Below are 17,140 nucleotides of genomic sequence, written 5' to 3'. Positions count from 1 at the left end.
AAATCCATAAACATAACCGTTGTATATATACATGAATAGTTACTAGTTTGAAAAAAGGAAATGATATGAGGTAACTGTAACACCCCGACCAAAGGAGGATTATACATCGGGGCGCCACATATTGTTTCATTACCCGTGACACTATTGGGTGTCAATATTTAATAAATACATTCATTCGCGCACGCGCAACGTAGACACAAGATAACATAAATCACATAAATCAATATATTATAAATCATAATATTCGAACAGCAATAACTTGTCTTGATACATTTTAATCTAGGTCCAAAATAAAGAAAACTTCCTACGTGTCCTCAAGCTCCAAAATAGCTACAGCAAACCTGAACATGTGTTAAAATAAACGTCAAACACTTGCGTGTTGGTGAGAAATCAAGTTTAATAGTTAATACATAGATAACAATAAATCTGCGCGCAACATGTGTATGTCTGGTTTTCAACAGGGGTGTAATCTGATCGGGACCAACTCTAAGATTCATACTCATAGACTGCCAGTGCTCACAATTGAGCTCACAAACAAGACGAACTGTGCATGTGTAAACAAAAGAGAAAATCATAAACGATAGTTCTTCCGTGTTCATCTAATGGTACCATGAGAACTGCGGAATAGACCGACAAGACGGTTAATGATCCACACATACAAATAAACAGCCAAGTCTACGTCCTCAACACATGGGATACTGCGCGACTAAAGTTCATAAACAAGTTTAAGACTCTAAGTTTGTATGAACACATGAACATCCCAAAACATTAAAAGCAAAAAGGGATTAGGTACGAGATTACTCACTTGATAATCGGTGTGAAGATAGGTAAAGCAAGAACCAAACAAGCAAAGTTAACCTATAATTGAAGATTATTGTTTTAACGATTTGTTTTAATGTCTTGATTATAAGTTAGCATAATTAATAAGTAAATTATTATATATAATATATTACCGGAAAAGCAGGGCAGAACAGGGAGGAAGACGGAGGCAGAGAGGAGACGGCAGAGAGAGCAAGGAGGAGGTTAAATTAAGTGTTTGTGTGTGATGTGTTAGGAAAAATAATATTATTATTTATAGAGAAACCCTAGGAGACATGAATCCAGAAAAAGGGGAAAAGATTCCAAGACAAACAGAACAAGACAAAACAAAAGATAATAAAAGATATCAAAAGCAAGTTCAGAAAAGTAAAAGATATCAAAAGATATGGCAGCAGGGAAAAAGAGAAAAAGGCTGACAGGGAACAGTAAAAAGGCATGGGCGGTTCAGATAAAGGTACTGGTCAAGCATGGAAAAGCAGATCTCAAAAGATAATGTCAGTCACTTTTTCTGCCAACCAATGGGGTTGGTGCGCATGCTGCGCCGAAAGTAACTTTTCAGACATAAGACAGGTTAGGTCAACAGCTCAGAAGATAAGACATCACAAAAGCAAACGGCTAGATTAAACAGGAGAAAAGACTCAAGGGTTAAGCGCGAGAAGGCTTCGAGCGCGAAGGCAAAAGTGCGCGAGCGCGAAGGCAGACAGAACCAACCTTAACGCGTCGCGGGAAGAATTACATTTCTAAGCGCGCCGCGGGAAGAACTAAAATCCTTAGCGCGCTGCGGGGACAGTTCGTCTCGCGTATCGTAGTAACAGGTGGTCTTCACGCAGGCTTCCTTGTAAGGAGTCTGGCGCGTGGAGCTGCGCAGACAACCTTAGGCGGGAAGGAACAAAGGACAAAAAGAGGGTTCAAGGCTTAAGGGCGGGATGACGACAAGAGGGAAAAGGAGGCGGAAAGAGAGAAGAAGAGGGACGGGACGGCGGGAAGGAAAATATATTATTATTATTAAAAAGTAAAGTATAAGCATAAATAAATATTAAATCATAACAGAAAGAGATCGGATCAAAGAAACGGGTACCTGGGTCGGGTCGGATCGGGGCAGATTTCACAGTAACTAATAAGCTATTACTTTTCATAGTTTGTTTCATTAGGAGCTTATAAAAAAGTTAAACGTCATAGCTGTTCAAGTTCATTTACAAATACCAATAAAATATGCATATAAATCAGCTCCGAACCATAGGCGTGAGCCAAAGGCCCCTCATTTTTTTGGCCCAGGAAAAATTTCAACATTTTTAACATGAAGCTAGCTAAACTGCAGAATACTTTTCCTTCAATTTAGTTGCCTAGGTTCAAATCCTGTTTCACTCATTAATAATTTCTCTTAACTTTTTTGGTCTTCATATGCTAAGATCCATTTCAAGAGCCTAACGTTAACGAACGATTATGTGTTTGAACTTCATTATTAAGACCCACCCATTTTAAAACGGGGAAGTCATACAAAATGATAAAACACAACAAATGATCAAAACTAATGATCGACTTTTTCTTTGATTAATTGAAATGCATACTGAAGAAAACAAAGAAGACGCTTACTGCTGTTCCTATCCCAAGCTGCGGATATAAATAGGCCCATTCACACACATGTAGCATAAACGTGTTGCAGTAGCCCAGAATAAAACACTGAAAAACATGACCCAGTACTTTAACTTACAATTAAACATAACAAACATGCGACTTAATAGATAACTTTCTAATAACTTGTCCTCCTAAACTTGAATTTCTTGCTGACCCGTATTTGACCCGGTTTGACCCGTCAAGATTAACCCAACAGTTTTCACACCCGGGCCTTAATCTGGCAGCGGTCTCACACTAAGTTTCCTGCCTCCGAATTGTTGTCCAGTGAACCGCTTTCTTATTTCCCGTCTAATGCCTGATCCGGTGTTGCGTAATTGTTCTTATTCTGGTTGTGGGCGAGTGGAGACAATGGTGCATGAGTTCGGAAGGTGTGCAGCGAGTGGCGTTATGAACTACTGTTCTCGTGGATGTCAAGCTCGTGATTGGATGACCGGACACCGTATGAATTGTAGACCATTGTTGATGTTTCCGATCATCAACGCAGGTGCTTCTTTTTTAGGTTTAAGGTTTGACATTAGAATCTTTTTTAAAGACTTTGTTGGCCGTAGGTAGATCATTTGGAGGTGCAATATCATTCGAGACTAATAAATAGTTGTCAAATACACTGAATATTCCCTTTAACGAGAAATATGTAAGCATCTTATGTTGAAATGAAGGGGAACTTGTGTTTATGTTTGACCAAATGATCAAGAAACTTTTTTCAAGAAAGTGAAAGAGGAAAGTACACAGACACCACAGTGAGGGTTCAAGCTGATCCGCGTGTTTAAATAGGTTAATATCTTTAACATTAACCAACGGCTATATATGTTTGAAATTCAAACAAGAATACGTTACTTAACGAATGTTATATACAAACATAATTAATTACAAGTTTTAAACGAGTCGTATCTTTAGCATTAAATCGGCAAACGACTATATGTTTACCATTAACCAACGGCTATATATGTTTAAAATTCAAACAAGAATACGCCACTTTATGAACGTTGTATATGGACATAATTAATTACAAGTTTGAAATAAGTTGGTGTATCTTTACCATTAAATCGGCCAACAGCTATATGTTATAAATCAAACAAGAATACATAACTCTTTCGAAGATATGATATTCAAAATACGACTGTTGTGTAAGTTAATAAATGATGACCGTTGTTTGAGTCATGCAAAAACTTAATTAACCTAAGCAGCTAGGGTAAGTCAGGTATCGTATCTACCAGGAGTATGTGGTCAGTTTGAAGTGAAATCAATTTATAAACTTATGAAGTAATTCAGTTAAAGTGCTGATCACACTAGCAAATGGTTTATATGTTGTAACAAGCAAGCAAGTAATCACGTGTTCAATCAATTAACAAAGACAAATCACACCCGGGAATCCAAGTAATTAACCTAACAGCAAACTCATGCAACTTAGCAGATTAACAATCACTGATTAACACCGATTGACTAACCAGACAAACCTTAGGCATCAACGCTTACTAACACACGGCACTGGTTATCAAACAGTCCCTGCCAGTGTGACTCAACTAAGGGAAAGCGTATGCTTCATCACATTCAACTAGTCAAAACAATCCTATAAGCAATTATCATAGTAACTGGCACAATAATCGTTCTGATCGAAATAAACCTAAACCGACTGAGTGCACAATAATACTAGACATCAATACTCATAGATTAATCAAAGATCATTACAATCAATTCGTTCTAAATACATGAGAAAAACTGAAAGATGCAATACTCTACATCCCGGGTATGACTCGAAGAAACTAGCCGCGCATCGGCATCTCTCGGGCCTTGGTTATGATCTGGTAGGCCATGTAGGACACTTAAAGATGATTGGGGATGATCGGGACTTGCTCTTCTGCTCTGGAAATCGCCTCGAAGGTGAAGAATTGCGTCTTAGGTCGTCAAAACGTAATATAAAACAAAACCCTAACTTTCACAATTCTGGGGGACCATCGCTTAGCGTGATGGCCTCCTCTCCTGGTCCATCGCGCTACGCGATGGACCAAAGTCAAAGCAGGAACTTACAGGGCATCGCGTAGCGCGATGCCCCACCTTCAACACCCATCGCGCTACGCGATGGGTCTCCTTTCTCAGCAACTTCACATGATTGCCTCGATAAGCATGCTGGACATCTTGGGTCTTCATTCCATGCTCGTACAGGTCCATATTAAACGCGTTAAGTACCTGTGACCTGAAACACAACAAACACGTATGAAGTACCAAAGTTCATAAACTAAACACGTAAAACAAGTACGTTAACACAATTAAATATGTACAAATAAACTGAACATCACATCCCCACACTTATCTTTTGCTTGCCCTCAAGCAAAACTCTAAAGTAAACATTAACCGCCATCATAGGTCAACTAATTATCACCATTAATACTAGCAAGGTTTAAAGTCATACCCAGTTTCCCAGACTGGCACTTTCTAGATTGACAACCCACAAATTAAGTTAATGCTACCATAAAACTATAGAATCGCCCAGACAAGTGTACTTTGTTTCCGATTAGAGCATACAGGTTCACACCCCTCACACTATCAACACTCCTCTCGGTTTAATATCTGAACTGACAGTATATGTCTCTGCCCTTAATATACCTAATATGAGTTACAACTTAATATGCTTGCAGGTCAGTCTTATCTCCACCCATTAACCACCAGTTGCATAAAGACTCGGACTAGGGTTTTGCTGAGGCTTGGGTTTGGGTGCGGATTAGGCTTATTTAGTGGCTCAGGTGGATGAAACCTAGTTAAACAAACCAATATACAGACTCACGAATACAAACGAACTAATTACATAATCAACTGCTATTTACAACTGAAATACTAACTGATAACTTCTTTTTGTCTTTTTCCTGATTTTTCAATTTTTTTTTTGCATCAATACTAACTGAAATGACTGATAATTACAACTCATAACTTAACAACTTTACAACTCGTCTGACTAAGTACAACTCGATATATATACAACTCGATAACGAACTGGATTTCATCACACGGGTAAAAATAAAATAAAGGCCAAGGCTGAAATGGAGTGTAATGTTCAGTTTAACAAACGAAAAGGAATAAGGTCCAAACGGGCTCCTAGGGGATAATGTCGGGTAAGGAATTTATTTAGTGAGGAAAATATGTACGGAATGGGTTTTCTAAAGTCCCAATCTCCATACAGGTGGTGGTATTAAGATCTCGAAAAGCATGTGACAAGCAAGTTCTAATTCTATAAAACATACCGGTTTCCCTCAATAAATGGTAAGACATGTTTTATATCTATTATATAATATGTGTATTAAGTATAGGGGCCAATCTCACAATATGTCTAGAAATATAGGCTGCCGATATGAAACATGTATACCCGTCCCCTTGTCTCGTTATCCTGGCCTAAACGATTCCATTTTCCAACTTCTCATTTTAAAAATATTTGTCAGGAAAACTATCGAGAAGCTGAAAAACCAACCATGACCAAAAACCTCTAACTTGGCATTAATAGCAATAAGTGGCAGTTAACAACTTAAGTTTTTGAATACTCTTCGAGATACTATTGGGCTAAAAATTTTCAATTTTCCCCCATCCCCACACTTGAGGTTGACATTGTCCTCAATGTTAAAATAATAATAAAACAATTAATAATCATTTGGGGGACGGGTATGAACTGACAGTTTTACTACTTAAAAACCCGGGGAACAATTGTGATGAACTAGTGCAAATATACAATTACAATTCTAAAAACTAAAATAAAAATAACAAAATAGTTTATGAAACCGAAATCACCTGATAATAAAGACAATGTGATGCGAAACTCGGCCCACAACTCACAACACACTCATGACACATGTCTCCATCACTGACCAATTCTGTCTAACCAAATCTGCACAACTCTGGAGACATGTATAAGCAACCACTCACAAGTATAAGACTTAGGTCTTACGAGAGTTAAAATTATTATTATATTATAAAATCATTACCGAGCCAAGTTAGTCAATTTCATAAAATTTTTTTTGTTAATTATTTAAAAATAATAAAAAACCTAACTCACTTTCGTAGGAATCACGATTGCATTTAGCGTATGCAACAAGCCCTTTAAACCCCCCCGGTAGCCCGGGTGGACGAGTGAGGTCTCGTGAGGGTTTATAGTGAACACACCCACAAAGTTCCAAAGTAACACAAACAAAAATACAATTATATACAAATATACATATCAAATACAACAGACAAAGTGGGAGGACTGTTATATATAATTATTATTATATTATTTTTACTTATTTATTTTAAATATATTTTTTTAGAGATCCGAGGAACCATTACGTAGCGCGATGGGTCAGGTAAGCACACGTCGCGCTACGCGACCCAATTAATTCAAATTAGGGTTTGGACCCCATCACGTAGCGCGATGGGGTTGGTCATGGCGTCATCGCGCTACGCGATGACGTCAGATGTCTGGGAAGTCCCAGCCACCATCGCGTAGCGCGATGATGAGCTGTTTAGGGCCATCACGTAGTGCAATGGTCCCCAGTGAACAGAAATTTTTTGCCGAATTGGGGTCGGGCATTTTCCGACCCAGTCACTTTTCGACATCCCGACAACACCCTGAACATGCCTCCGAAGTCGGAATTTGCAATACTTACCTGGAAAGCCGTGAAATTAACCAATTACTTACCGAACCTCCAAGACGCACACTGCATCAAAAGCCTCCCCACACTTGGGATTTGCTGCACAAAACTCGAGAGACGAAAGTCAAACAACAACTCAACAAACAGAAAATAAAATGGAACATAGTTACAAACCCCAGGTTGCCTCCCGGTCAGCGCTGAATTGCGTGTCTACAGCTCGACAATGGCTCGAATGTTTCAAGTATTTTCATAAAACGGTGAGGTCATCGTAGAACTCACTGATTTCATCTCTTTCCTTTCCTTGCTGTCGGTTTCTCTCAATCTTTCATCTTAACGCCTCTCTCATTCCAACCTCTCTTCTCACTGCTACCTTTCAGCTCGTTCCTGTCAGTTACAAAACACCCATCTCTTGTATGATTTGTGCACGATGGTACACACTTATCAACAAGAGGGTTAGTAGCATTTTCAAACAGTAATAACCGCTTAACACGGTTCCCACACTTAATGCCCAAAAATCCCTCAGCACAATCAATGACCACATGTGCTGTAGCAAGGAATGGTCTGCCCAGTATGATTTCATATTGCTTAATATTACTCTTAGCATAGTCAAGTACAAGGAAATCAACTGGGTAGCAAAAATCGTCCACTTGAACCATTACATTAATGACCATGCCCCGGGCTTGTGTATGAGTTTGATTCGCTAACACCACGGTGGTGTTTACATTTTCTAACGGGCCAAACTCATACTGATCATATAAATTGCCTGGCATGACACTAACGCAAGCTCCAAGATCTAGAAGTGCCCGATCAGTTTTGAAATTTCTAATTTAAATTGACAAGAGTGGCACTCCCGGGTCTTGGAGTTTACTTGAGGTGGTATTATCCTTCACCTCCTCATCTCCCGTGTTGGTCAATTTGGCGTTTAGACAATTTTCACAAGTGCAGTTTTCACAAAAAGTTAATTCATCTGTTTTTAATTTCACTTCATTTTGGAAAACCATTTCATTTTGACCAACACGTACATCATCATCACTAACGTCATTCACCACCGCCTCAACAACTTGCGGTGGTGACTCAACTTCAACACAATTAATTTCGAAATGAGGTACAAGACTTACGCGTTAATGTGCACACTATTACCTTTCTTTGAGCTTGAGCTGGCATGTTGCGGGTTTACTGTGGTATCGCTCAGTAGCTGACCCGCGTTCTTCTGAAATCTCGCCACGTCTGCTGCGAGCTGACCAATCTGTTTTGACATCACTTCTGCTGACTTATCTCTCAACTCGAACTGTCTCTGCGTTTCCTTCTAATTATCAGTCACGACTTTCAACAACGCATCTAACTTTGAATGTATCGACTCGTCTGAATTTCCCGAACTACCCTTCTGCTGTTCCTGATTCTGATTACCCGACGAACTGTTATCCCGATAACCATCTCTGTTATATCCCCGATTGTTATACTTACTGTTCGAACCACCCTGTCAGTAGTTGCTCTGCTGTCGGTTCTGACTGGACCCCTGAAAGTTCGGGTTCGACTGATTCGACGCGTTCCCGCACTTTAAATTCGGGTGATTCCTCAGGCCCAGGTAATAAGTGTTCGAATTGAACCCTTGGCCCTAGGACTCCCCGTACGCATAACTGACTTCCTCCTCATCGGTATACTCGTCATCATCAAACCCGGGGCAATCTTCAACCTTATGCCCCAATCTACCACAATCTGAACAAATTGGGAATTTCACCCCGACTTTACCAACCTCCTTCTTTTTCTCTTTCTGATAACTCGCGAGTTCCCATTCCAACTCTGCAATTCTGACTGACTCGCTCGAGGTTGATTTAACTGTTCAGGTGACCCTGACTTTTCGTCTTCGATCTGCTGCTGCCTCTGCTTTGGAATCTTCACACATAAATTCCAAAAATTCCCAATCATCTTCCTCGAGTTGATTCAACAACTGACTATTACACGAAGCCTTCAAATGCTTTCTGTCTTCATACGTCAACCCATCAACGAAACACTTAACCAACTCCCACAACTCAATCTGATGGTGCGGGCACTTCCGAATCATTTCCTTGTAACGAATAAAAGCCTCGTGAAACAACTCACCCGGTAACTGTGAAAAATGTCTAATCTCCATTCGGCCCTCGATAGTCTTCGAATGTGAATAGTTCTCGTTAAGGAAAACCTGCTGCATCTCGGCTCAACTATCAATACTGTGCATCGGTAGCGAGTTGAACCAGTGTTTTGCTTTGTCTTTTAATGAAAACTGGAACAATCGCAATCGCACCTCATCCTGATCGTATGTACCATCACCAATAGACCCGTAAATCGCTGAAAAATCTGACAAGTGTGAATACGGGTCTTCTGATCCCAGTCCGTGAAAATGGGGAACTATGTTGATGTAGGACGGACGAGATTTAAATGTCGGTTGTCCCTGAACACGCACCTGAGGGACAATCGGTGATGCACCATCTGAAATAGCCGGTCTGGACCGACTGTTAACACCCTGAACCGGAGGCCTGTAATTCCTTTGTCTAGCCCTCGGTTCCTCAAAACCTCCCCGATTAACTTGAATCGGCTGTCTCTGTTCCTCCCGATACCTGCCTATACCATCTTGATCAAGATTTTTGTTCCTCCATCTGTTGCCTCTCACCCTAACTGGTTCCTCAACCTCATCAACCTCTCCAACATGCAAACCCACATTTTCATTTCTCGGGCCAAATTCCTCCTCATCTCCCTCTTCTTCATCTTCCGTGTGAATACTGACATGGTCAAACTCTTGAATAATCGTCTGTCGGTGATGAGGGGTATTGTTCAGGGTTGATGGCCCGGGTCTGTCACGGTTTCGGTTTTGGTTTCTGGAGTGTCGGGTTGAATTTTGGGGTTGTTGATTGGTGTTTATTGGTGGTGGTGGATCATTGTTTGGTGGATTCAGTTCGGGTTGGAAAACGTTAATTTCGGGTGGTGGGTCTTGGTTTTGGTTCATATTCTGACCATCCATGTCTGGATGTCTGATCTGAGCTCGGTTTTGCCGAGCTAACCGTTCGATTTCTGGCTCGTAAATCAGTGGAGAATTTCTTCCTGAATGGCGGGTGTGCATAAACCTGTTACCCGCACAAATAACACACCCCGCGTAAAATGGGAAAATAAAACTAAACTGAAAATAAAAACAAAAACTAAATTAAACTAAATTAAACAAAGAAATCAATTAATCACAAAAACACTAAGAGCACTAACTCCCCGACAATGGCGCCATTTTTATGACCGTCGTTTGAGTCATGCAAAAACCTAATTAACCTAAGCAGCTAGGGTAAGTCAGGTATCGTATCCACCAGGAGTATGTGGTCAGTTTGAAGTGAAATCAATTTCTAAACTTATGAAGTAATTCAGTTAAAGTGCTGATCACACTAGCAAATGGTTTATATGTTGTAACAAGCAAGCAAGTAATCACGTGTTCAATCAATTAACAAAGACAAATCACACCCGGGAATCCAAGTAATTAACCTAACAGCAAACTCATGCAACTTAGCAGATTAACAATCACTGATTAACACCGATTGACTAACCAGACAAACCTTATGCATCAACGCTTACTAACACACGGCACTGGTTATCAAACAGTCCCTGCCAGTGTGACTCAACTAAGGGAAAGCGTATGCGTCATCACATTCAACTAGTCAAAACAATCCTATAAGCAATTATCATAGTAACTGGCACAATAATCGTTCTGATCGAAATAAACCTAAACCGACTGAGTGCACAATAATACTAGACATCAATACTCATAGATTAATCAAAGATCATTACAATCAATTCGTTCTAAATACATGAGAAAAACTGAAAGATGCAATACTCTACATCCCGGGTATGACTCGAAGAAACTAGCCGCGCATCGGCATCTCTCGGGCCTCGGTTATGATCTGGTAGGCCATGTAGGACACTTAGAGATGATTGGGGATGATCGGGACTTGCTCTTCTGCTCTGGAAATCGCCTCGAAGGTGAAGAATTGCGTCTTAGGTCGTCAAAACGTAATATAAAACAAAACCCTAACTTTCACGATTCTGGGGGATAATCGCTTAGCGTGATGGCCTCCTCTCCTGGTCCATCGCGCTACGCGATGGACCAGCGCGATGGACCAATGTCAACGCAGGAACTTACAGGGCATCGCGTAGCGCGATGCCCCACCTTCAACACCCATCGCGCTACGCGATGGGTCTCCTTTCTCAGCAACTTCACATGATTGCCTCGGTAAGCATGCTGGACATCCTGGGTCTTCATTCCATGCTTGTACAGGTCCAAATTAAACGCGTTAAGTACCTGTGACCTGAAACACAACAAACACGTATGAAGTACCAAAGTTCCTAAACTAAACACGTAAAACAAGTACGTTAACACAATTAAATATGTACAAATAAACTGAACATCAATAAACTTAACGTTAACTAACGGCTATATGTTTAAACTTCAAACTTGAAAAAGTCTCTTTTAAAGAAAAATATTTCAAAATATGATTGTTGTATATAAAAATAAAACATATTTAAAAGAGGTTGATATTGTTAGAACTTTGGAATTCAAACAAGAATATATTATTGTTCGAAGATAAAATACATAAACATAGCCGTTGTATATATACATGAATAGGTACTTGTTTGAAAAAAGAAAATGATATGAGGTAACTAATAAGCTATTACTTTTCATAGTTTGTTTTATTAAGAGCTTATAAAAAAGTTACTCGTCATAGCTGTTCAAGTTCATTTACAAATACCAATAAATTATGCATATAAATCAGCCAGAAACCATAGGCGTGAGCATGTACTAGGGAGGGATGGCCAAACGCCCCTCATTTTTTTGGTCCATGAAAAGTTACAACATTTTTAACATGATGCTAGATAAATGGTAGAATACTCTTCTTTCAATTGAGTTGCCTAGGTTCAAATCCTGCATCACTCATTAATAATTTCTCTTAACTTTTTGGTCTTCATATGCTAGGATCCATTTCGTGAGTCTAACGTTAACGAACGACTATGTGTTTGAACTTCATTATTAAGCCATTTTAATAAAAGGAAGTCATACAAAATGATAAAACACAACAAATGATCAAAACTAATGATAAAGTTTTTCTTTGAATAATTGAAATGCATACTGAAAAAAACAAAGAAGACGCCTACTGCTGTTCCTAACCCAAGCCGCAGATAGAAATAGCTCATTCACACACATGTAGCATAAACATGTTGAAGTAGCCCATGACTAAAAAACTGAAAAACATGACCCACTACTTTAACTTACAATTAAATATAACAAACATGCGACTTAAATAAATTACTTCCTACTTACTAGACCCTCTAAACTTGAATTTCCTTCTAACCGTATCCGACCCGGTTTGACCCGTCAAGATTAACCCAACAGTTTTCACACCCGGGCCTTCATCTGGCAGTGGTCTCACGCTTAGTTTCCTGCCTCCGAATTGTTGTCCAGTGAACCGCTTTCTTATTTCCCGTCTAATGCCTGATCCGGTGTTGCGTAATTGTTCTTATTCTGGTTGTGGGCGAGTGGAGACAATGGTGCATGAGTTCGGAAGGTGTGCAGCGAGTGGCGTTATGAACTACTGTTCTCGTGGATGTCAAGCTCGTGATTGGATGACCGGACACCGTATGAATTGTAGACCATTGTTGATGTTTCCGATCATCAACGCAGGTGCTTCTTTTTTAGGTTTAAGGTTTGACATTAGAATCTTTTTTAAAGACTTTGTTGGCCATAGGTAGATCATTTGGAGGTGCAAGATCATTCGAGACTAATAAATAGTTGTCGAATACACTGAATATTCCCATTAAAGAGAAATATGTAAGCATCTTATGTAGAAATGAAGGGCAACTTGTGTTTATGTTTGACCAAATGATCAAGAAACTTTTGTCAAGAAAGTGAAAGAGGAAAGTACACAGACACCACAGTGAGGGTTCAAGCTGATCCGCGTGTTTAAATAGGTTAATATCTTTAACATTAACCAACGGCCATATATGTTTGAAATTCAAACAAGAATACGTTACTTAACGAATGTTATATACAAACATAATTAATTACAAGTTTTAAACGAGTCGTATCTTTAGCATTAAATCGGCAAACGGCTATATTTTTACCATTAACCAACGGATATATATGTTTAAAATTCAAACAAGAATACGCCACTTTATGAACGTTGTATATGGACATAATTAATTACAAGTTTGAAATAAGTTGGTGTATCTTTATCGTTAAATTGGCCAACGTCTATATGTTATAAATCAAACAAGAATACATAACTCTTTCGAAGATATGATATTCAAAATACGACTGTTGTATAAGTTAATAAACTTAACGTTAACTAACGGCTATATGTTTTAACTTCAAACTTGAAAAAGTCACTCTTTCAAAGAAAGATAATTCAAAATATGATTGTTGTATATAAAAATAAAACATATTTAAAAAAAGTTGTTATTGTTAGAACTTAGGAATACAAACAAGAATATGTTACTGTTTCGAAGATAAAATACATAAACATAAACGTTGTGTATATACATGAATAGGTACTTGTTTGAAAAAAGAAAATGATATAAGGTAACTAATAAGCTATTACTTTTCATAGTTTGTTTTATTAAGGGCTTATAAAAAGGTTACACGTCATAGTGCTCAATTTCATTTACAAATACCAATAAAATATGCATATAAATCAGCCCCGAACCATAGGCGTGATCAGGTACTAGGGAGGGAAGGCCAAAGGCCCCTCATTTTTTTGGCCTAGGAAAAATTTTAAAATTTTTAACACGAAACTAGCTAAACTGTAGAAGTTGCCTAGGTTCAAATCCTGTATCACTCTTTAATAATTTCTTTTAACTTTTTTGGTCTTCATATGCTAGGATCCATTTCATGAGCCTAACGTTAACGAACGACTATGTGTTTGAACTTCATTATGAAGACCCATTTTAAAAGAAGGAAGTCATACAAAATGATAAAACACAACAAATGATCAAAACTAATGATCGACTTTTTCTTTGATTAATTGAAATGCATACTGAACAAAACAAAGAAGATGCTTACTGCCGTTCCTAACCCAAGCTGCATATATAAATAGGCCCATTCACACACACGTAGCATAAACGTGTTGTAGTAGCCCATGACTAACAAACTGAAAAACATGACCCACTACTTTAACTTACAATTAAACATAACAATCGTCCGTCTTAAATAAATAACTTCCTAATAACTTGACCCTCTAAACTTGAATTTCCTGCTTACCCATATCCGACCCGGTTTGACCCGTCAAGATTAACCCAACAGTTTTCACACCCGGGTCTTCGTCTGGCAGCGGCCTGATCCAGTGTTGCGTAGTTGTTCTTATGCTGGCTGTGGGCGAGTGGAGACAATGGTGCATGATGGGTTGGATAATATTAGAAGATTAAGTGAGTTAAAAATACATGATTCAATCTTGTTTCATAAACAAATATGGGTACATTGATATGTTTTTGTGGTTTGTAGGTGTTGCGGATATGATGCACAAAGGACGGGATTTAAGCAAGTTCATAAACCGGGAAAAGGAAGTAAAGTTGATCCCAACCGTACCCTACGTTCACTTGGGCGTACCTTACGGCCTACATATCACAAAATTGGAGTTTGGGCCGTATGATGAGCCAAAACAGAAGAAGCTGACCGTAGGCTACGCCTAGGGCCGTACCCTATGGCTGACCAGCCGTACCCTATGGCCCCTGCAGATTCAAAAACGTGAAAATAAGTTTTTGACCAAGTTTTAATGAGGTTTATTGTCATATTGATGGAAAGCTTTGACCATATGATTAGGGGGTTATGAGAGCCGATTTTGTTCAATCTTTTAAGGATCTTTTCATTAATCTTTTCGATCATCAGAATCTTTGTTAATCAAGAATCAAGAGGAGAATCAAGGAGGGAGGTCTTTCATCATCAAGGTTCATCATCAATTGAAGAATTCACTATTGCCAATTTAAGAACTATGGTTAGCATGCTAGGCTAAACTTTCTTTTGATCAACCCAGGTCTAGGGTTTATGTTTGCATATGACAATTTTGATTTGTGTTTGTTGGACTTAAACTTTATATGCTTCATCATCAATTGAAGGATTTGGAATTGGAATTGGAATTGGAATTGGAATGGAATGTTTGAGAATCCCTTTCATGTGTTTGGTTTGTTAATATGTATTGTAATTGGAATCTTCTTCATTCTCGGGTTTTTTTTTTTGAAGAACGAGGACAATGAAGGAAACGTTTTAGTTTTTTTACATTTTTCGTTTTTGATTTATATTTTGAGTTATGATTTTTTATTAATTTTTTTGAATTTTTTTTTTGGAGGGGTCACTACAAAAAAAATGTCGTATAGTGACATACAAAAAGTGCCACTAAACGACAAAAAAATGCCACTAAAGACCCTATAAGAATGTGTGGTACACACAAAAAGCGTCACTAGAAGCGGTGACGCTAAAGCCTTTTAATGGCACATTTTGGATCTGCCACACAAAGCTTTTTGGCTTTTAGTGGCATAATTTTTGTGTCTTTAAAAACTGATCTTAATTACATATCCATACTAATTTTAGTGGCACTTTTTCCCCACAATCTAAAAAAACTTTTTGTGACACAAATTTTGTGTTATTAAAAGTTATTTCTATTTAAATATATGTACTATTATTATTAGCATATAATTTTGCCCCAAATATCAAACGACTTAGTATATAAAATATAAAGTAAAGTTTTGATGAAATTGTAGATGCAGAAATCATAATACTATAACTTCAATAGCAAGTTCAATCCGAAAACATATCCCAAACTAGTTATATACACCAGTAGTTTAAATTCATAATATCAACTATCTTTCTTTTGCATTCTAAAAGGAAAATAGTGTTGGTATCAACTTGAAAGATTTTCTCAAATGATTTTATTTTATGATTGCTTAATCCTCTTTTTTCGTCACCAAATTGCCACGTTGTTTCACCACTCTCCAGCACCGTCTTAGCCACTTCCTTTCATTGACGGGATCTCTAAAATCTAAATGCATTGTTAATCTCACCTGAGTCAAAACGAAAGAAGGAATAGTTATTTTTCAACTTAAAAGATCAAGATCTAGCGTTGACTATTTTAAAGGTCAAAATAGCTACCTTGGTTTGCACTAACCTTGACTGCATTTTCTCAAAACGATAAATTGATGCCAACTTGTGGACCTAAAGTGGCTTAGAAATTAATATTGAAGTCAAAGTAACTAAATTTAATTCCAAAACAAAATATTAATGGTTTCTGAATGTTTATACCTGTTGAACAATCCCAAGAGTGTATAAGTTCAAATGACAAATATCACTAGAGTTCCGCACCATCTGTTCTAAATTCTGCATTCATAAATATGATATAATCAACTACAACTAATGTCGATATATTTTTTTATAAAATGAATTTTTTCTTACTGAATTTATTTGCTCAAGATCAAACCCATACACATCATTTGTTCCCAACATTTCAAAACAATACTATCTTGTGTTTTTTTCTTCTCCTTGTGAAATGGAACACTGAAGGCCATATGTATCCCTGAAAAAATAAATTCTCACTTTTTTTCGGTTAACTGAAGATAATTCTATGAATATTATTACCTGGGAGTCTTCTGGAATGATTACTTTTTTCATGGTTCTTCTTTTGATGAAAGTAGCAGATGCGTGTGAAATCACTTTAATTTAAAGAACTAAAGGTATTAACTACAATGGAAAAGGTGGATACAAATGCATATCTCTATATTGTCTTCTTACAATTTTATCATGGCAAACGGCATCAGAGCTCACAGGTCAATCCATTGCTGAAAATGCAACAAAACTTTCATAAGAAACACAATATAGCAATAATTGTTTAAATGCCATCAAATCAACAGGTTTCTCCAATGGATAAAAGAAATTACAATCAATAATCCATAATAAAAGAAATCACAATTAACATAACATAAGCGGACATCCTAAAATATGCGCGTTTCTATGAATAATGTTCGTATGGTTTACAGAATCGTTGATGTCCTTTTTACGTCGTGCATCGGTTAAGCAATCGATCTAA

Source organism: Bidens hawaiensis, unplaced genomic scaffold (genome assembly GCF_021521415.1).
Source record: "Bidens hawaiensis isolate Kalapana, Puna unplaced genomic scaffold, B.hawaiensis_p1.1 tig00020931_1, whole genome shotgun sequence".
In the NCBI taxonomy this organism is placed as follows: Eukaryota; Viridiplantae; Streptophyta; class Magnoliopsida; order Asterales; family Asteraceae; genus Bidens; species Bidens hawaiensis.
Note: the sequence above shows the minus strand (reverse complement) of the source record.